At 40.0% G+C, this 21,161-nt stretch overlaps 1 long non-coding RNA gene across 2 annotated transcripts; it reads right to left on the bottom strand.

Moving 5' to 3' along the window:
• Positions 1 to 624: 624 nt before the first annotated feature.
• On the bottom strand, positions 625 to 20,722 carry LOC144373650 (uncharacterized). 2 transcript variants are annotated; one of them, XR_013433246.1, is made up of 3 exons: positions 20,441 to 20,722; positions 10,411 to 10,455; positions 625 to 734 (listed from the first exon to the last, which is right to left on the bottom strand). It is a non-coding gene; the product is annotated as an uncharacterized LOC144373650 (long non-coding RNA). The 2 variants fall into 2 exon arrangements; XR_013433247.1 differs by lacking the exon at positions 20,441 to 20,722 and adding an exon at positions 12,282 to 14,215.
• Positions 20,723 to 21,161: the final 439 nt, after the last annotated feature.

Here is a 21,161-nt window from a genome sequence, read left to right as displayed (position 1 = left end):
CTAGATTCTTGCTCTAAGTCATCTGCTCTCCATAACAAACAGCCTTGACTTATTGATGAATCCTTTGTTTCTTGCCCTCAGGAGAAAAACTAGTAGAATATTATTATACTTTACTTATGTCAAGTGGGCAACATGGGCTGCTTGTTTCCCTGACCAGCTAAAGGCGAGAGTCTTTATGAACTTAGTCACCTTTGCAACAGAGCTCTCCTAATACAAATGAAGAAGACTCCACCTGGACATCCCATAGGCACATACTTTCTGCTGTTGATGGCAACCGCTGCCATTCAGAGAGCAAATGTACTCTTACACATGAATGCTTCATACCCAAATATGCAGAGAAAAGGTGTTATGCACCTATAATGCATGACCCCTAAGGTGACCTTGGACAACATGTGGGAAAACCTGAACTTGCATGCAAACACAGAAAATACCAGCCGGGGTGGGGTGGGGTGGGGTGGGGACAAAGCTGCTTCTCAAAGTCCTGGTCACTTGCAAAACTTCATGAGGAGCAATGGTTCCAATTATAGATAGCATATCCAGCATTTCTATAAAATGTTCGAATATGCTTGATTGCCACATATATACAAGCAAAAAATCACTTTTCCTTTTGTCCAGAGTTCTTACCTGTTATAGAGAAGAATGTCTGGTTTCCATATCTGGCCATCTGGAAAACGAACAGTCTTCACGCCTGGATATTCTGACATATTCCATTGTAAATAGTGATCTGTCCAAGACTGGCACACAGACAATGACATTAGCAGCACTTTGCTTCCTGGCCTACTTATATTTCTTGTAAGAGATTATTAGGTATATTCAAAGTGAAAAAGAGTTCCAGACATTTATATTTACACAAACTGAGTTGCTGTCTATACAATATTAGGCAACTGGGAATTAAATAAATCCTTCCAAAATGATCATGAATAGCATAAAAATCACATTTAAGTTTCTGCTGTCACCATGACCACATTTAGATGGTAACATTAAAGCTAATTCCAACCCACTGCATGCCCTGGAGCCTTCTCTCCCACAGTGATGGGTTCCTTCTAGCCAAATGAATAACTCTTCTGCTTTTCAAGTTTTCATTCTAAGGACATTTTGAAAAAAAATAAATTTATTTATTTCAACTGGAATAAAAATCAGGTTGTGGAAATATATACCATTTATTTCCATGAAAACAGTACTGTGCAAATGCGTGGGAGACTCTCAGAAATTCTAAGGGCATATTCTTAGATTTGGATTGCTTCAGTTACAACAACAATGCTTCTAAAACCAGGACCTACCAATGCAAACACTGAGCCTGGACAGTGGGACACTGTCAGGATAGAAGGACGCAGGTGAGGAATGTGAAAGTATTCATAGATGCACAAACTCAGGTCCAGGAATTAATTTAGATTCCTGAGTGTCTACTGTACAAACAGAGGAAGGCTCTTGCCTGGGGTTCTCCATCCCAGGATCAGGTGCTAACGTGCCATTTCTAGGGCCAAATTCTATTGGGACCATAGAGGTGGAACCCTAGCTCCCCACCAGTGTCATGAAACCAGCACTCTACCCACCATGGCATCTCAAGGATGACAGGTGTGGGCCCAGCAGATAATACAACTGTATCATAATCAGGCCCCATTCTGTTTTCATTTCCCCTGGGACCACCCATGTTCTGGAACAGACTTTCCAATATTTAGAAAGGTACCCTATACAACACCTCCAGCTGGAACCAAGGCAGATGTCCCTTAATCAAACACTGTTATTTTTGCTCTGAAACTTACATATTTACACTGAGAGATAAATAAATGCTTCAATTGCACATCAATTTCAATTTCATTTCAGATCAAATGAATTTGATGCAAGGTTACAAAAATATCAAGGGAAGAGGGAGAAATGAATTTTCAGAACTGTTGAAATTCAGGAATTATAGATGAGGCATGGTGGGTTTAGAACTATTGATACTGGCAACAGGGGCCCAAGGCCATGTCCCAGACATCTAACCAAACTCTGGGGAGGGCAGGTATATCTGCAAAGGTTATCTGAGAGTTGAAACAATCTGAAGTCAGACAGGAGAAGATACTAAGGTAAATAATATCATTTTACAGCCAGGGACCTCAGAGAATGAGAATATGTTAACAAATATCATTGGGAAGCCTCATCAGGGGTATTTAGGACTGAGAAGTACCCTGCTATGGTCTCTAATTAGACAAGGGCTATTGGAGAGGGTATGGGAGGAGAACACTGAGGAAGGGCTGGTCTTGTTCAAGTTGTCTGTCAGGAACATCTGGGTGCCACCAAAGGTGTTTTCTGAAGTCTGATCTTTCTCAGGACCCTTGGCCCTGTGCTCCTCTTTATTTCTCTCCCTGCTCTGGGCACAAAGCTCTTCCATACCAATTTCTATGCTTTCTTTATATCTCACCCTGGGATGTATCTCTGGATTGGTCACTGATTATTATAAAGCCAATTATAGCAACTATTAGTAATGCTAATCAGGGCCCTAGGAATCCAGGAGTTGCTCGGAAAGGTGAGTTATAAGCAAGTTATAAGCAAGCACTGGTGTGGGAAGCCACTCTGAATGACCACACCTTCCAGTCTTGAATCACTAGGCTCTGACCAATCACTACATTTCGTGGTGACTTGGGCATTGTCCCAGTTCAGATAGCAAGGCAGGTCTTCAGGTACAGGCATCATCCGTGGGAGTTGAGCTACACTCACCTATTCCTTTGTAATCCTACCCCTTGCCTCATTTGAATGGCTTCTTCCCAATAAAAGGGTTCAGCACATGTTCCTTTCTCTCTCTTTCCACAGACCCCTAAGGTCAGAGAAGCTGTCACAGGATCCAAATAAAAAGGTATCACTCTGTGCGATTATTTCGTGCCAGCCCAGTTCACCTGGAGTGACCTTAAGTGTTTAGTCATGGGATGCAACCTACTGGACTCTTCCATGTGCTCAAACAATGGTCAGAAGATGGAAGGGAGACAGGGAAAGAAACTGCTTGGTCAGTCAAGCTTAGACCTATCTAAAGGCAGCAGTCCAGGCTGCATGCTACCTCCCCAACACTCCACACCTCCTCCTGCATGTGCACACCCAGCTGTGTATATTCCTCAGGTTCAGTGCCTCACCAGGTGGCAGCACAGCATCACGTGCATGCCCATGTTCATCACAATCCATGGAGGAGAGCATGATCACTATTCTTATTTACAAGAGACTAAGACTCAGAGTCCTGTATCTTTGGAAGCAGTCACTGGGTCAGGACTCAATTGCATTACATGATCTCAAGCAAAGTGATCTCTGCACTGTTTCAGAGCTGGTTCTTCTAACTCAATCTGTATACTGACAAGGCAGCCCCCATGAAAGCATGGACTGTATGCTATCTCTAAAAGTGCTGACCAACTGCTCATGTTGCTCTCCCTTACTCCAAAGCCAGTCTGGCCCACAGAAAGAAACATGGAGCTGCAGGGAGTTTGGGAATCAAACAGACCTGGCTTGTGCCAAGGTTCTGGTACAGTGTTGCTGTGTGAGCTTAAATAGGTAATCTCACTTTCCGAGTGGCAACTTCCTTGTATGTACACAAAACTCATAGTGTGGCAAGAATGAGATGAGATGATGTGTGCAGTGGCAAGTAAAAATTCTAGTAGTCAAGTGATAAATGATAACAAAAGACAGAAAGAGACTCCTCCATTATATAAAATCCTACAGGATGCTTGAACTATAATAACTGAGCTCTGGCCAAAGATGTAGAAGAGTGAGGGCCAACATGATGTTGGGAACTGGAGCAGGAACCTTCTGCTGCCCTCCATGGGTTTCCTATGAAAGGACATAGAATAAGGCCTGTCAACAGTCTAGTTTCAGATATATGTTGTTTATCCTCTCAAAACATTTGCTTCCAATTAGAAGTTAGATCCCTAAGGGGCGAAGCACAGAGCAACATCTCTGTAGACAACACTTGGCACCTTTTCCATGTGGTGGCACCTGGAAAGCAGCATCAATGAACCTAGAGATGGCAATAATCCCTGATCTTCCCATACAATAGAATATTCTGTTCCTTCTCTCCCTCTGGAATTTCTTCTCATTGAGTCTTCAAGAGAAGAGGGTGTGGGATTATAAATGGGATATGCAGCGAACAAGAGCTGTTGATCTAAAAAGCACAATAGGAGTCTAGATTCTTCTGTGATTCTGACACCTGGGCCCTATTAGACCTACCTTGAGGTCATAGGAGACTTTTTGGTGTGTGTGTGCATACAGACCAGCATGGAAATGGAGGGGGGAGGGAAAATTTTCTTTCCTTTAAAAAATATACCTTTTAGTATAATAAGAAATATATTTGGTTTTCCCAATCCTTACAATTTCCTAGGTGCTAGGAGTCTTTTGTGAAAGAGGTCCTCTGGACCATACCTGAGTTTATGCTAATGAAGTGATTTAGGTTTAGGTCTCTAGGTAGCTTCCTGATGGGGGCTGGTCACCAGAAAGGCCAATCATATTATTAAAAGGTGGGAACTTTCAATTTCTTCTCATCCCAACTCCAGGAGAATGGGTTATAAAACAAAACTGGGTTATAACAGAAAGGTTCAGGGAACTTCTGGTTCAGGGCTATGGACACAGGGATGCATGGGGGATGGTGCACTCAAGAAAGGTCCAAGCTCCTCACCCCTCCCCATCCTTTGCCCTATGTCTCTTCCATTTGTGTGTTCCTGAGATACATCCTTCAGAATAAACCAGTAAACTTAAGTATTCACCCAAGAACTGTGAGCTGTTCTAGAAGAATGTTAAATCTAAAGTGAAGGAGGGTTGTAGAAACACCTGAATGTACATTCAGGCAGGTAGAAGTACGGGTGTCCTAGGCACCCCACTTGCAGCAAGTGTCTGAAGTGGAGGCAGCCTTGTGGGACTGAGCTCTCAAGCTTGTGGGTTCTGACGCTAACTCAAGGTAGATAGTGTCAGAACTAAATTAAATTGTTCAACACCCAGCTGGTGTTGTAGAGTTGGTTGTTGCTGTTGAAAAAGATATCACATATTTGGAGTCAGAAAACACCATCCAATCCTATTTTTGACAACCCTTCCAATCAACTACTTTGATCACCAAGAAGGAAAGTGAGCCTCTTTCCATCTCTTGGCTCCGAAACTGCTTTCCCAGTGAGATATAATGATTTAATCACCCCACCCTAATCCTCTGCATGCAATCAAGGTCCTAAGCAGGTCACTGGCTGGCTAAACTATGACCATGATGTGCTGCGTTTTAATGTGTTAGAGAAAATAAATGCAGAAATTTAAAAGGTAAACATTTTAGAAATAATTTGGTTTACAATCTAACATTCTATGATTGAATGCAATTAGTACCATAATTAAAATTAGAAGGTTAAAAATAGAGAATAAACAAAAGAAGGCTGGGAAATCTAAAGAGAAGAATGAGCAAGATATCAAAAGAAGACAGAGTTTAACAAAGCAAATGTAAGTCTCTGAATGGCTCATGTGTCTCTTTAGATAACGAAATGGCTGCTGTCATTTCTTCTGATACATTAAATCAGATTAGGTCTGTTAGACCTCCCAAAGTGATAAAACAGTTACAGAGACCATATACCAACTGCTTCCTCCTAGGAATATGAAGAACTAAATAGAGAGATCAGCAACTTCATATTCCTTAAGGTTATCCGAATAATCTGAAACTCAGAAAAAAAATCAAGGACAACTGGGAGAAACGATAATAAAATCAACAAACTTTAGGTCAAAGAGAATTTAATTATTTTTTATTCTTCTGCCTCTTCCATTTTGCATGTGTAGGAAAACTATCATTTGCAGAAAACTAACCTCAGAGTTTAAATACCCTAGAGATAAAGTTATGTGGATTCAGATTTTCAGAACAGGAATTCAGCAACATAAAACTGTGGAAAATAAAAACCCATGACTCAGAGCCTTTTCCTTGAATCTGTTTACCTCCTGCCCACATTACTACTTTTCCAGATACTCTGCCTTTTCTGCCTTCAATATCTAGCTTTGGTTCCTGTACATGTCCACTACTCAGGCTAGGTTACGCCAGGCTGATCACTCATGATGAAACCCAAAAACAAGGACCATTTAGAAATGGTTTGGGGGAAGCTTCCAAGCTTGCCCTTGGTTAAGGATCTCTTGCCCAAATCTCCCAAGTCCATGGTGTGACACATAAGAACACCAGGGTTTCTAGACTGAAGCACCAAGCAGGAGCCGGGGACACAGAGGCACAGGATTGAACCTTGGAACTGTTAAGAGTTGTTTTAAACCCAAGATTCTTGGGATGCCTTAAAAATTTAGTTGGAGTACTTTCACAGTTTCTGCATCACCATTCCAAATAAATGTCATTATTCAGCTTTATAAGTGCACTTGCCATAAGAGAATTGGTTTTCAATATGGCAGGCACCTGAAAAGAAGTATCAATTAATGATGGAATGCCAGTGCTCCCAGATCTTCCTATTTAGAGGAGTCTGGGACTTCACCTGTATCCCATTACTATAAAACAGGATTGTTCCCACCTTTGACTTCTTCCATCCTTCCATCAGTCTGTCCCCTGCAATATTTCTAAGAAACCACTTGGTCTTGCTATGTCAAGCTTTTCTACTTTCTTCTGACTTTAAAAAAATTAATTGGCATATAACTGCACATACTTATGGAGTGGAGTGTGATAATTCAACACATGTACACAATGTGTAATGATTAAATCAGAGTAATTAGCATTTCCATCTCCTCAAACATTTATCATCTCTTAGTGGTTAACATTTCCTTAAATGTGTTAATTACACAACCTGATTGTAAATGGCTGAGAGTGGAAACTGTGTCTTACATTTCTAGGTGCCCTCACATGGCCTCATTAAGTATTTTCCACGTTAGGTGCTCCCAAAGGTAAGTTGAGTAGGTAAAGGAGACTTTTTATAAATGAAGCTGCAGATGCTTCTGAAAATGCAAGTATTAATTAGAAATAAGATGGGCTTCAAAGAAATTTAGAGATCTCTGGTGACATCCTCCAAAGCAAAGATTTTTATTTATGGAGCACCTGAACTCAATACAGTAAGTAATAATCCAGATATATTTTTTCCTGAAAACCAATACCCTTTAAAATATTGCTGTATCATATACTCTGCTGAAAACCAATAACTTAGAGCTAAGATAGGTGGGCACCAGAGAGAGAGAGAGAGAGCTGTCCATGGCACTTATTTTGTAAGAAAAACATCAGTAACAGCTTTGTTCCTTAGAGGGCACGGGGAAAGCATCTGTATCATCCCCCAAGTTGCCAGAGCTTAACCTTATATTGAAGTGTCCCAATGTTATGCAGGTGTTGGCTTTATGTTGTATTGTAATATCTTAGGCCATTCTGGAAAGGCAGTGGGTTAGGAGCTAGGGGTCCTAACAGTGAACAAATCTAGCTAGAGCCCTGCTCTCCTGGTGCACACATGCTAGTGGAGGCAAGGCAAGGAACTTTTGGAGGTTAGGAACAAACACCAGTGAATACAAAATATGTATGATGGTAAGAAGTGCTTTGGAAGAAAAATTGAAGCAATGTAAAGGGAATACAGTGGGGGCTGGTATGTAGATAGGTGGTAGAGCACTAGCCTAGCATGTGAAGGTCCTGTGGTTCAACCCCTAGCACTGCAAAAGAGTGGGGACAGTGTAGGCTGGAAGTAGCAGGGAGTGTTTGGGGCAATACACAGGAGCTCAGGGAAGACATACTGAAACAATTGTTTAGGAAGAGACCAATAAGAAGTTATCAAGCAAATCAACAGGTTCTTAAGAACCTTCCAGGCAGAGACAGCAGTAAATGCAAAGGCCCGGAGGTGGACATGTATTTGGATAATGTTTGCATTACTTACATCAAGAGGGCAGGAAACACTGCTAGGAAAGAAGACAGAGAAGATGGGAAAGGAAGGATGGTCTAAGCAGGGGGTGATCAAAGTTGACTTTAAGGCACTTTAGCTCTTAATTTCCACAGGGAGGCAGGACACCCTGAAGAGATGAGCCTGAGAGGCATGTGACTAACCTTCATTGTATCTTAAAGGATCACACAGCCTGCTATGTTGAGAACAGACATCATTAGAGGAGGCAAGCACTGCACAGAAGACTGGCCTGGAGACTCCACACTACGGGAGATGAGACAAGATGCCAGTTTAGACCAGATGTGAAGTGGTTAGATCTTGGATCTGTTTAAAATGTTGAGATGTCAGAATTTGCTAATGAAACAGATGTGAGATGTGAAAGACAAGAGTTAAAGGTGACACTGAGGTTTTTGAGTTGTGCAGATGGATAATGGGACTGCCATCTACCCTACCCAGACAAGGGTGACTGTGGAAAGAGGCATGAATGTGAATGCCCCACAGATACACGTATGAAGAGAAAGGTAGTGGGGACAACTGTTAAAGGGATGCTCTCAGCGGGTGCCAGAGGATGGGGCATGTCCACTGGAGGCAGGGCTAGCCTTCCAGGGCGGAACAAATCATGCATCCCAGGGAAAAGGAAGGAAGCTAGAATAGGTGGGCACAAGAAAAGGGATGGAATCTACCTACTGAAGCATACATACTGCTTTAAATGCTGCAGGAGAAAACTCCTAGACTCCACCCTACTCATTATGGGCAGGTTCTGCAAGGGGTCTCATGCATAGCTTAGTGCACCTCTGGGACACTTAGCAAATGGATTTAAGCAGATCTGTTTTCTCTCTCTCAGCTCTGCATGGCATTCCCACAGACTCACCTGGGAATACCACAGGCCCTCATTTTTACTTCTCCTCCCCACTCCACTTTACAAAGAAAGGCATTCTTCACTTAACTCATCTTGGGAGACTATACAAAGAACCAATAAAGATCAGCCTGCAGTTGTCTCTGTGTATGAATTACCTTAAAAAACTGAGTGACAAATAATTTAAAAGGTGAGGGGGTAATCCTTTTATTTTTTGCTTTCAATAAAAATGAAGAAGAAACTAATTAAGTTGCCAACTGATGCATTTGATGGAAACAATGTTATTTTGTGCATAAAATCTGGAAGAAGTTCAAAGAATTGAATAATATTTTTTTAACAAAAGTCTTTCATTACCAACTCAAGATGCTGCTGCATCTATTAACAAACTAAGTTAAAGAACTCATGATGACAACTGTATTGTTCTGTTCTCTTGTGTCTAGAAATAACAGAATCACCTGTGGATACATAAATTAATTTAAAACAAACCTCCATCTTGACACAGACATGAATTTCCAATATAAAAAGTATTATTATGTATTAAAATTTATACCAATAAAAATGTGCCAATAATAATAGCAATATTAAGTCAAATCTGAAGAACTTTTTAAACACTTATGGTCTGAAGGAATATTTCTATGTAAACATTTACATTTGAGAAAAAAATGAGTTATAGTGATTAATAAAAGTCTTTCAAATACAAAATTATTTTGCATTATTTATAAAACCCTGCATGAAAAGCATAACAGAAATGCAGATGCAAGGAGAAAAAGAGGATATGTAAAACATTAAACAGCAAAAAGAAGGGTTTGCTTATATTGTTTTTTAAGGAAATGATATGGACACAGAGTTAATTATTATGATGATGATATTAAGATTCCATGTGAAATAAAGACTAACAGTTTTATGTTTGAATTTCAATATTTACAACTTGATGGCACAATATCACCTGTAATTAATTGAATTTAGATTAGCATCACAGATATCAAGTTAAAAATCCAGGAATATAAAACAAATTGAGTATCCCTTATCCAAAATACTTGGGAACTATTTCAGATTTTGAAGTTTTTTTTTTTTTTTTAATTTTGGTATATTCGTGTAGATTTTGCTGGTTGAAGATCTCTAACTGAAAAACCTAAAAACTTAAAATCCGAAATCTGAAAGAGTTTGAATGTCATGTGCAAAATGTTTCAGATTTCATAGCATTTCAGACTATCGATTTTAGATTAGGGATGCTCAATCTATATAATCTTTAGAGGTTTTTGCAGAAGTCACTACAGCATGAAATGTGAAGACTTATAGCACAGAAACTCTCAGACTGAGTCAAACATGCATCTCTTGAGGGTACAGAAGACACGCAGGTGCTGCAGAGCACTAGGGAGCGGCTACAGCACAGGTTGGGACCATCTAAATGCTGCCCTGCATCTTATTATTTTTCTTGCCTGAAGTGGTTTTGAAATGTCCCCAGATCACCCAGTAGTACAATAGAAGCACACATCAAGCCCTGCTGATATTCAGTATTGAATATTCAATGCCAACCTAAAGGACTCTCTAAGCCAGAAATTTATAGTCTGCAGCATGACACCTCCAGCATTCGTTGTTGGCAGGTGTAGAGTCAGGGGTGACAGCCTGGGCTTTTCCTCACAGAACCTCTGCCTTCCCTGCTGATCAAGCACATGCATCCCAGAAGCATAAATAGGCAGACACAGAAGCAAGGATGCCACTGTCTTAACTTACCATTTGCAGCCAAATATTGGTGGTTAAAACTTGGTTCTTCTCATCCTAAAAAAGAAAAACAAGAAAGAAAGAAAGAAGAAAAAAGAAAAAAAAAGCAGCATAAATACAGCTTATGTACTTTACAAAAGAAGGAATGATACAATTATTCATGTAGAAATTTGACTATTGGGATCATTGTTGTATGTGCAAATTAGAATGCACCAAGCACTTCCAAATCTATGCCAGCAGCATTTCCCCAGAGTTAAGCTTTTCTATTCATTCTGAAGTAATACACATTTATTATAGAGCACTTACAAAGGATGGCAGAGTATAAAGAAGGAAATTAAAATTGGGCAGCCCTACCATCCAGAAATGATGTCTGCTAAGGACTGTGCTATTTATCTTATTTATAATTTACATACTTTAAAAATTGGGTGCAAATTTTAATTTTTAAAGGCAGTTTTATTGCTAGATTTATGTACTTTTAAACAAATATAAATATTCAATGCTTCCCTCCCAAAAAAGCATGGCCCCATGTCAAGCAGCCCCACCCTATGTTGAGAATGCTGTAGCCTATAGCTCTGCCACATCCCTGTGGGTCTGGGTCTTCTAATATTCTCTACCTGGCCAATCAACATGTCAGGTCCCTGCCATACATCTGCAAAATAAATCCTACACAACTGAGTAAACTAAGGGTTAGAAAAGTAAGGCAACTTTACAAAGAATACACTCACACTGGGATATGTCTGACTCCAGGACCCATTTTTCTGCATTTCCAAGATACCTTTCTGCATGGGGATCCAGCAAGGTATCAAGTTTGTGCATCAGCCACTGAGCCCAGCACAGTGTATCAACGTTGTTCAAACACCAAGCATCTACTACAGTTTGGATCATAAGTATCCCTCAAAGGCCTAGAGCTATGGAAGGTACTAGAGCTTTTAAGAGGTGGGGACCTAGGGGCTGTGGTTGTGGATCAGTGTTAGAGCAGTTGCCTAGCATGTGTGAGGCACTGGGTTCTATTCTCAGTGCCACATAAATAAATTAAATTAAAAAAATAATGTTATTGTGTCCATCTACAACTAAAAAAAAATTAAATAAAAAGAGATGGGGCCTAGTAGATAGTCTTTAGGTCATTAGGGGATTGCTCTTGAAGGAGACAGACAGTGGGACTCCAGCCCCTTCCTCTTCCTCTCTTTCATTCCTGGCAGCTCTTGAGCATGTCTGCTCTACCACATGCTCCTGCCACAATGAGCTGTCTTGCTACAGTCCCAAAGGGAGAGGCCAACCAATCACAGACAGAAACTTCCAAAACAATGGACCAAAATAAACCTTTTCTTTTTGTAGGATGATTACTTCAGGTATTATTACAGTGATGGAAAGTGAACTAACATACCATGTAAAGAAGAGTCTAGTCAAACTTGCCCTTTACAATTGGGATGCAAGCAGTACTTTATCACTGGCCAAGTCCAGCAGGGTCTAGCAAAAAACAATTCACAAAGAGGCAACTGAGCAACTTTTATACAATAGTTATATTAGAATGTTGTCGTTTTAGTATTGAATCCTCTCAACTGCAACCTAAAGGATTCCGTATATTAGCAACTAACACCCTCTCCAGGGAAAGTATTTATTAATGTTAGCGTGAAGACTTGGCTGGAAGCTAAGACCTCAAGTTCCCCTGTAATACGAATTACTTGTCCTGGTTCACTAATGCGAAGTCACCAAAAACAGGCCCAATGATTGAAAGCACCTAGCATCTGTCAGGGTGTAGTCTGCAGGCAGGGATGCAAATGAGAATTGAATGCTGCTTCTTATTAAAATAAAAATGTGGTATACAGGTAAGAAGTTGGCAGGGACACTCTAACATATCCATGCCCCTGTGCCCTGCTGCTCACCTGCTGAGTGCCTTTGAGGGTGAGACGGGTGGGGTTGGGCAGATACCACAGAGAGGATACTGCTCCCAGTGGACTATATCTCAGAGGGTTCCAGGACAGGGGATATGCTTAGGAGAAACTGACAGTTCTGTAACAGAGGAAAGACATTTCCTTTTCCAAAACAACACAAGCCAATATATTTTCATGGTAAAAAGTTGTAGAGCTCACAGTTCTCCGTGTTCCACACGAGGAGCCATATGTTAAAACTGTACACGTGCTCAGTTCCAGTTCGGTCTCCTATTCCTTAAGCTCTTCAGGACATGAATCTGCTGCCTCAACTTATTAAGCAGCTGTTGTTTTTAATGGACTTAGAATTAGCAAGGTTCCACATTTAGGTGCCTTTTCTTCTTTTAATTGCATTTGTGTCTTCCTCTCCTGAGAGAAAGGCTTCTGCGGTTTGGGAGCTCAATTACTACCAACCTAATTAAAAGGCTTTTTTCTTTCCAGCATCCAAACGGAAACCTCATTAGAGTGACACTGGATTTCTGTGCTGTGTGGCAGCATGGGACCGAAGTATAGCATTTCAATCTGTAATCAACAACAAGCAGCAGCCAGCCACCACCTGACAGTACAGCAATGCCAAGGGGGGTCCTCTGCTGAGGCTCCAAAGGAAGCCCGTTGTAGTCGCAGGGCTCCACTCTCCAAATGCATCTCCTTCCTCCTCTCACTGGCTCAGGGCCGCACGCATAGGGTGACAAGGTCTCACACTTTCTCCCACCTGCAATATGCTGACTCATGGATACACACATATGTACACACTCACATTTGTCCTCTGCTCACATCCACATGGGGCTTTCTGAACACAAACATAATCCGTTCACCCTCTTTCAACTTCACTGAACAAAGGATCAAGTCAAAAATCCCTTACTCAGTGCACAAGCCTTTTCTCTGTGGTCCAGCCAAGTTTTCCTTCATTCATTCGTTTGCTCATTCATTCATTCAACAAATGTTATGAAGCACTTCCTGTTTCAGGCAATATGCTGGCCTGATATGTAATGTGGTAATTGAACATTGTTCCTGAGCTCCTGGAAGATAAAATGGGGGAGCTTGCCAAGGCTCTATTCAGGTGGAAAACAGCATCCCACAGGTACCCCAGGGCTGGTAATTAGCAAGCAGTGCAGTTTCTGTGTCTTAGCCTGTTTAGGATGTTTTAAAAACAATATAAACTGAGAGGCTTATAAACAACAGGAATTTATTTATCAGTTTGGAGAATGGAAGTCTGAGATCAAGGTGCTGGTATAATTGAATTCTGCTGTCTGGTGAGGGCCTGCTTCATGGTTCATAAGTGGTGGTCTTCTGCCTGTGTCTTTACATGGTGAAAGGGGTGAAATCGACTTTCTGGAATCTCTTTTATGAGAGGACTAGTCCAATCTGTGAGGGAGCCATTCTCAGGACTGAACTACTTCCCAAGGAGCCCACACCCAATATCATCTTGTGGCTTAGGATTTCAACATATGAATGGGGAGGGCACAAATATTCAGACCATAGCACTCTTAAAATTGTTTTCAGTAATTCCAGATCAACCATCTGGCTATTACTGCCCTGTCCACACTGAGCAGGACAGCAATGAAGAGTCACAGACCATGTGGGCAGAAAGATCTCTGGGTCTAATCTCAGTTACCCAGCCAGTAGGCACTTGTAGTCTTTGGGCTTCAATCTTCTCTCCTTGGAAATGAGAATATTAACAGCTGCTCTATGTGCCTCCTATAGCCAGTGGTATTAGGGTAACACCATTCAATCCATGAAATGTCACTCGGCATTAGCAGCTGTCCCTGTGCAGCTGCTTGCCCATGGATCTCCCTGAAGAACATGCTCCTGTCTGCCTTGAGGACTCAGGAGAAGCCTATCATGGAAGCAAAGAAGGTCAGTGTGGCACCGTACCCCAGAGTCAAGTGGCCTGACTCTCCTCCCTCTTTTTTAATTTGAGCACTTCACTGAAGAGCACACTTTGATTTATATGAACACATTTTTTTAAAAAAAAATCAATGTTTCTGAATAATTGTGTATCTTATTTAAGTACAACTGTTCTGATGATGTGTAATGTGCTATCTTGCATTCTTACAGCAGCTATTCTTTTGGAAGTTATGAAAGAATTATTCAACATTATTTCACTGCTTTCTTTGCTTTTGAGTAGATGCTGAGGAAAACAAAACAAAACAAAATACGTAACACTGGATCTAACCATGTCTAAATTCTTGCTTGCAGGGAAGACCACTGGATGATATAAATTCACATTTTTGTAGCACTGTATAGTTTATAACAAGGATGGCTTCTTTTGTCCAATTTAATCTTTACACCAACCATATTTTATCCTAGTTTTACAGAATAATAAACTGAGAGTCTATGATTTTTTTCTGTGTCAGCAACATATTAAGTCTGACAAAAGACTGATAGAGTAAGAAATAAACTCCTACAAATCAATAAGAATAAAGGCAGATAATCCAACAGAAAAAAATGGGCAAAAGATGAACAAGCACTTTACTAAACAGAATTTCTATGATACCTGAACAGGGCACGGCTAACCTTTAAACAGAGTTTTTATTCTTGTAAATGTCATACATATATGGACACGCATGTGCACACTGTGTAACTCACTTTGGCCTAGTGGCAATTCAGCAAAGCTAAAAGAATTGTTTTTTCTCATTTAATAATGAGAATTACTAATTTTATTTGCCTCTGTTCTGTTTGAATCCTTTGTTGTAAGTATATATTACCTTTATAATCGAAGGGAAAAGGGAATGCTTAAATAATCAATTGTGGAACAAAACAAAATAAACTCCTGGCTTTTATATTCAAAAGTAAAAGCTGAGATCCAACCTCTTATTCTTCTAGCTGAATGATTATGTTCTTAACCACGATTTCATCCTGACATTTATGCCATAACCATGGGCACTTTGATTATGATAATGGAAAAAAAGTTTTCTTTGGTATTTGTACAGAGCAGAAGTTCTCAAAGCACAGGCTGGGAACCCCTGGGTTTCTGAGATGAGGGCAGAACTGTTGTTTTAGATCAGTGACTCAAAACTTTTCTCAATGAGACTCGGGATGTAGTTCTGTGGTGGAGGGCATGCTTAGCATGCATGAGGTCTGGGTTTGATCCAGAATGCAAAAAAAAAAAAAAAAGAAAGAAAGAAAGAAAGAGAGAGAAATTCAGAGAGAGAGAGAAAATCGGAGAGAGAGAGAGAGAGAGAGAGAGAGAGAGAGAGAGAGAGAGAGAGAGAGAGAAGTAAGTTAGTTAGTTTGTTTGTTTTCTCATAGGAAATTATTTCCTTCTTTCTCACTCCTTCCTCATGAGCATTGCTTGGAGTTCTGCACAGCCAACAGAACATAGTAGATCATCAGTAAAAGCAAATAAGAAAGTCTAGCTACCTTCTATTAAGTAAGGCATTAAGGAGATTTGCAAACTACTAAAACAATTTCCCCTTCATGTAAATGTGTTATGTTGGGAAAATATAGTGTCTTTTTCATAAAATTCTTTTCCTGTTAGCATGTAATGAGTTTATTGTCTTTTTAAATGGATAAACTGCAAAAAGTTTTCTTAGTTTTAATTTCTGACTTGTTAAATATTGATAGATGTATGCAAAATTTGGGGCATCCTCAATAATCTTTAAGAAAGTAAAGGAGTCCTGAAATCTAGAAGTTTCAGAGTCACTGGCATAGATATTGGCATTCCTGACACCCTGGTTCTCTTACCTCAGGCCTGGCCTTGGCAGAGTACAGATCACATCTCCCTCCCTGCACTTACTTTGAGGCTACTCAGGGTATGTGTCTTCGAGTGCAATGTAAAAAGTCTAGATATCACAGTCAGACCTGGGCTTTGCCACTCTCTGACTGGATGAACATGGGGAGGCCCCTGAGCTTTTCCATGATTCAATTTCCTTATTTAACCTCACTGAGACAGAGACTGCAATCCTTGGGAAACTTCTGCCCCTAGAATGATTTTAATTTTTTGATTCTATTTTTAACTATCAAAGTTAATTCTGCATAGCTCTAGAAAAACTCTTTGGGAACAATGCAAACAGAAAGGCTTAAGGGATTTTTAGAAATCAGACCCAAGTATAACACAAGTTTTCTTCCCTCCCACTCCCAACATATCGGTGTGTAATTCCTTACTGACATAATCCCAAAACAGACACATAAAAACAAACTGAAGAACTGGCCAATTAGGCTGAATGACTCTTCTGGGAAGAATAAATGCCAGATACATTGGGGCAGGTGTGTCTCTGAGGTTAGGTCCTTGATCCCAGCAATACCAACTGATTTTTCCTTCCCCTGTGAATCCCAATGTTCAATGTCAAATTGAAGGAAAAAGATGTATCGCTAAGATACGCCAGCTGCCTGTGCGTGCACGGATAGGAAGGCTCTCCTAGGGAATTGTCCCCTTACCTCGCATCCATTTAGATCCTGTAGAGTGAAGCCCATTTCCAGAGAGCTGCCCACCCTTCTCAGGAAATGAGGAAGAGTTAAAAGCAGATACTTTTAACTGCTACTAAGAGCTTCCTTCTGAAGAGGAAGGGCTCCCTTGCCTCCTCCACAGGTTCCAAATCTGGAGGAATGAAGCCTGGGAGAGGATCCAGAGAGCAGAAACTAACAGCGATGGAAACACCTCCCCAGTTAGCAAAGCTAGGGAGCAGAGGTGACAGGAAGACAACACAGTGGAGGCAAGACACACAGGGAGAGAATCAGCTCCAGGCACACGGTGGGGACCAGGAATCAAGCTTCATCTGAAGTAGCCCTGGATAAAAACAATCAACTCCCCTCTGTGCTTAAGCCATCATCTGGACTAGATCAGTTTGCAGGTATCTCCTGCACCATCTACAACAAACATGGCGCCCATAACAAGTTCTATCTGACAGGACTGAAAGCAAACAACTGCACTGAGTCATACTTCCCACAAAAGCTTTAGGGACAGATTTGGGTAGCTCAGTATCAGGCTCTTCCAACAAATTCTGTTAGAAACCTAATTATGATATGTCCCATCAAAGAACTGACCTAGAGACATAGTGATCCCAACAAAGGTCCTGGTGTGAAACCAGAAGAAAATGGGCTCAAAGGACAGATGGGAAGGGACAAGATACATGAACAGAAGTTAGAAGCAGGACTCATTTGTCTAATATTTTTTAAATTTAAACTTGTTTTATGACTGACACATAAAATTATACATATTCATGGGATATCACGTGATATTTCAATACATGTATACATGGTGCAGTTTAAATCAGGTGAAACATTTCTATGTCCCTCATTTACCACTTCTTTATGGCAAAAACATCAAAAACATTTCTTCTGGCTGACATTGTGGCCCAAGCCTGTAATCCCAAATGGCTCAGGAGGCTAAGGCAGGAGGATCACAAGTTCAAATCAAGCCTCAGCAGTTTAGTGAGGCCCTAAGAAATTCAGTGGGACCCTGTCTCTAAATAAAATATAAAAAAGGGCTGGGGATGTGGGCTTAGTGGTAAAATGCACCCGGGTCCAATCCCTGGTACCGAAAACAAAAATAAAACAACAATAACAAAAAAACAAACAAAAAAAAACACCTTTTTTCCAACTTTTTTAAATGTACAGTGCATTATTAGTATCCATAGTCACCCCACCCCACCCAAACTGCTTGCTCCTAATGACAACTTATACTCATTGACCAACATTTCTGTATCCTTCCTCCTCCCCCTGGAAATTGGATTTAGAAGTGGTAACTTTTTCTGATGTTTTTTAACGGTTTTATTGGTACATTATAATTATGAATAGCGAGGCCCACTGTGATATATATGTACATGCACATAATATAATTTGAACAACCTCATTTCCCAGTACATCCTCTTTCCCTAATCTCCTTCCTTCCCCTCATCCCCTTCCTTTACTCTATTGGTCCCCACCACTACCATTTTTTATTTTATTAGGCCATTGTAATGACACATAAAAGTCAGATTCATTGTGGTGTACATGAACATAGTATAATTTGGTGTATTTTACTTGAACATTTATAATAATTTTTAAAAATAATATAGATTCATTTGTTTAATAAACTAAGAAAAAATAAATAAGGATCCCAAATAAGGAAATAAGGACATGTAAATTAATTTACTCCTATTATAACACTGAAAACAAAAATTAATGAAGAAACACACAAGGCCTGAGAAAATTTTTTTAAAAAATTGGAATGACTGCTAATGATCATGGTATGATTATGAATAAAAAATGAAGAATTAAATAAGTGTATTTGTAAATAAATAATATTTAAAAGGAAGCAAACAGGCATGCAGCAGGCACAACAATATACCATGTATAGCCTGGAAAAACCCAGACAAGATAGGCATGCTTCTTAGGAGTTCTTTGTTCCATGTCATTTAATAAACTTTGGTTCAAATTAAACATAATTTCAAAAAGAGATAACAAAATGACAGTGGAATATGAAGGAAGACTGCAGAGTTAAATAAACTGAGAAACCAAATGACATTATTACATAGTTAATAAATCAGAAACAGAAAGAAACAAAACAGACACAGTTAGAAATTGATTTACTGGCAAGAAGGCAAGGCATGAGGTAATCGCAATTTGTGCAGAGGACTATCACAAATAGATTATGTTGATGAGACAAAAGGCTGGAGATGGAGGTAAAACAAAGATGACACAACTAGAGTGGGTGGAGAGCACACTAGTTAAGTCCTCTGGGATTAACACACAAAACAGTAGACTCCTTCACCTGAATACTGCTCTATTAACAGAACTGCAAATGCTGGATGAAGTCAAATGACTTTTAAAATGCAAATCAAAGTTCACAAGAAAGCAACAGAAAACCTCAAAAAACAAGATTCAAGGGGAAATCAAGATAAACATAAGTGCACGAGATGACTAAGGAAGAGCTGCAGAGGCAGGGAGAGCTGTGGCCACGCATATTCAGACAGCAAGTTTGGCCAGTGCCCACTGTCCTGAGGACAAGCTGACTGCACAGGTGCAGGTAAGGTGAGGGCAACAGCCCCCACCCAGGCAGCAGGGGGATACTGAAGTGCCCTCTGGAAGAACAAAGAAGTTTGTATGTTTCCATCTGGGCTGAAAGTAGAGAAACAAAGATGGACAATAATCCTGAAAATGCATGGTTTTTCTTCTGATGGAGAATTCAAACATAAATAATATATAATATATGAGAACTATGCAAGTCATTGAAGAGCATAAATCTTGTTCTAGATGAGTAAAACCTAAGGCAACCAGAATGTAGTAACAAATAAGCAAACCAAATGAAATTTTAAAAAATTGCCCAGAAAACTATAATTGTGATTATGTGCTCCTGCTGTTAAATATAAGTGAAAATTTCCCTACGAACGAGAAACAAACCAAGTGAGCAGAGTAAACTCCTAAAAATTCAAACGAGAAATGTAGGTGAAATTTCTTCATAAGCGAGAGACAGAAAATGAATAAGCAGAAGTAAATCTCCATAAATCCAGGCAAGGGAAATATGAGAGGGTAACAATGAATAAGTAGATTAACATCTGAAATACATTAAAGATATCAAAATACACTAAAAGAAGATGGGGGAAAGTAGATCTGAAAAAAATGAGCTCTATGAAATTATAAAAAAAAATAACTTAGTAACTGCAATAAAAACCCAATGAACAGGTTAAATATCAAGTAAGGAAAAACAAATGATAATCAGTAAGCTGACAACAGACACAATAAAATAATCTGAAATGTAGCTCAGAATGATAAACAGAAACTATGATGTTTTAAAGACATAAAGGGTACAATGAAAACATTTCATATGCATAGAAAAACAACAGAAGGAAAAATTTAGGGAAGAAAATAGTTGAGAAGTTTATAGAATTGAACCATTAAACCTTCAAATTAATGTAGTATGAGGTTCTAAATGGTAAAGGTGAACCAAAAACTAGTCAAAGCTCAACCACTTTTCAGCTTCAACATGTACCAGCTTAGAATGAACTACTCCCATACTTACAACCAAAAACTGAACAAACTGAAAAATTAGTGTTTTCTTGGAACCAGGAGGACTGAGATTTCAGGGTCACGCTGAAATTGGAGAGAGAGAGCAAATTCAGAGGCACAGCCAACACCTGTTGACTTGAGGCAGAAGCCCCTGGAGCTATAGAAAAAACTGTGATAATACTTACATGCTAATTGTGATGACTCTCCAGCTGTTGAGTGTGTACTTTAACAGAAGTAGAAAACTCTGAGGGCTCCAGTCTTCTGGATGCCCCTCTAATTTCATGGGTTTCACCTCTAGGCACCCCATGAAACTCCTATGATGGATCTGCAGTTGAAGCAAGAGGAAGGGAGGAGTATTCATGGTGAACAGATGCCCCAGAGCAGTCTCAATAACAGAGGCCTATAGTCTTGGCTTTATTAGAGCCTTAACCTTGCTGGGTAAAGGCATCGTGCCCCCTCCAGCACCCCATAGCATTTCTGTCTTGCCTAAAGTGGGAGAAAGGCTATATGCCACTAGAGAACACAGCCCAGAGACACTGGCCACTAGAAACAGAAATAGAAGTCTAACACAGGATCATAAGTTACTTTACCTTGCCCCACTTAGCACCATGCCCACAGGGTTCAGCCTAATCAGTAACACTATGAATCAGAGCCAGGGCATTGCAGACGCAGAGTGCCTCAGGGATGCCCAAGTCAAGAGGGAAGATAACAACTAGGACACAATAAGTGCCTGGGACATAAAAAAAAAATATGCCAGTATTCATTCATTTATTTTAACAAAATGTACACTCTAATAAATGTAAGATAAAAATAACAGACAAAACTAAATGTAGAGTATGTGAAAGCTCAGTGTATTATCTTCTATTTACTCATTGTAGAGTAAGTTTTATCAAAATATAATACAGT

The sequence above is a fragment of the Ictidomys tridecemlineatus genome, unplaced genomic scaffold (genome assembly GCF_052094955.1).
Source record: "Ictidomys tridecemlineatus isolate mIctTri1 unplaced genomic scaffold, mIctTri1.hap1 Scaffold_4514, whole genome shotgun sequence".
In the NCBI taxonomy this organism is placed as follows: Eukaryota; Metazoa; Chordata; class Mammalia; order Rodentia; family Sciuridae; genus Ictidomys; species Ictidomys tridecemlineatus.
This window is presented reverse-complemented; position numbering and strand designations above follow the sequence as displayed.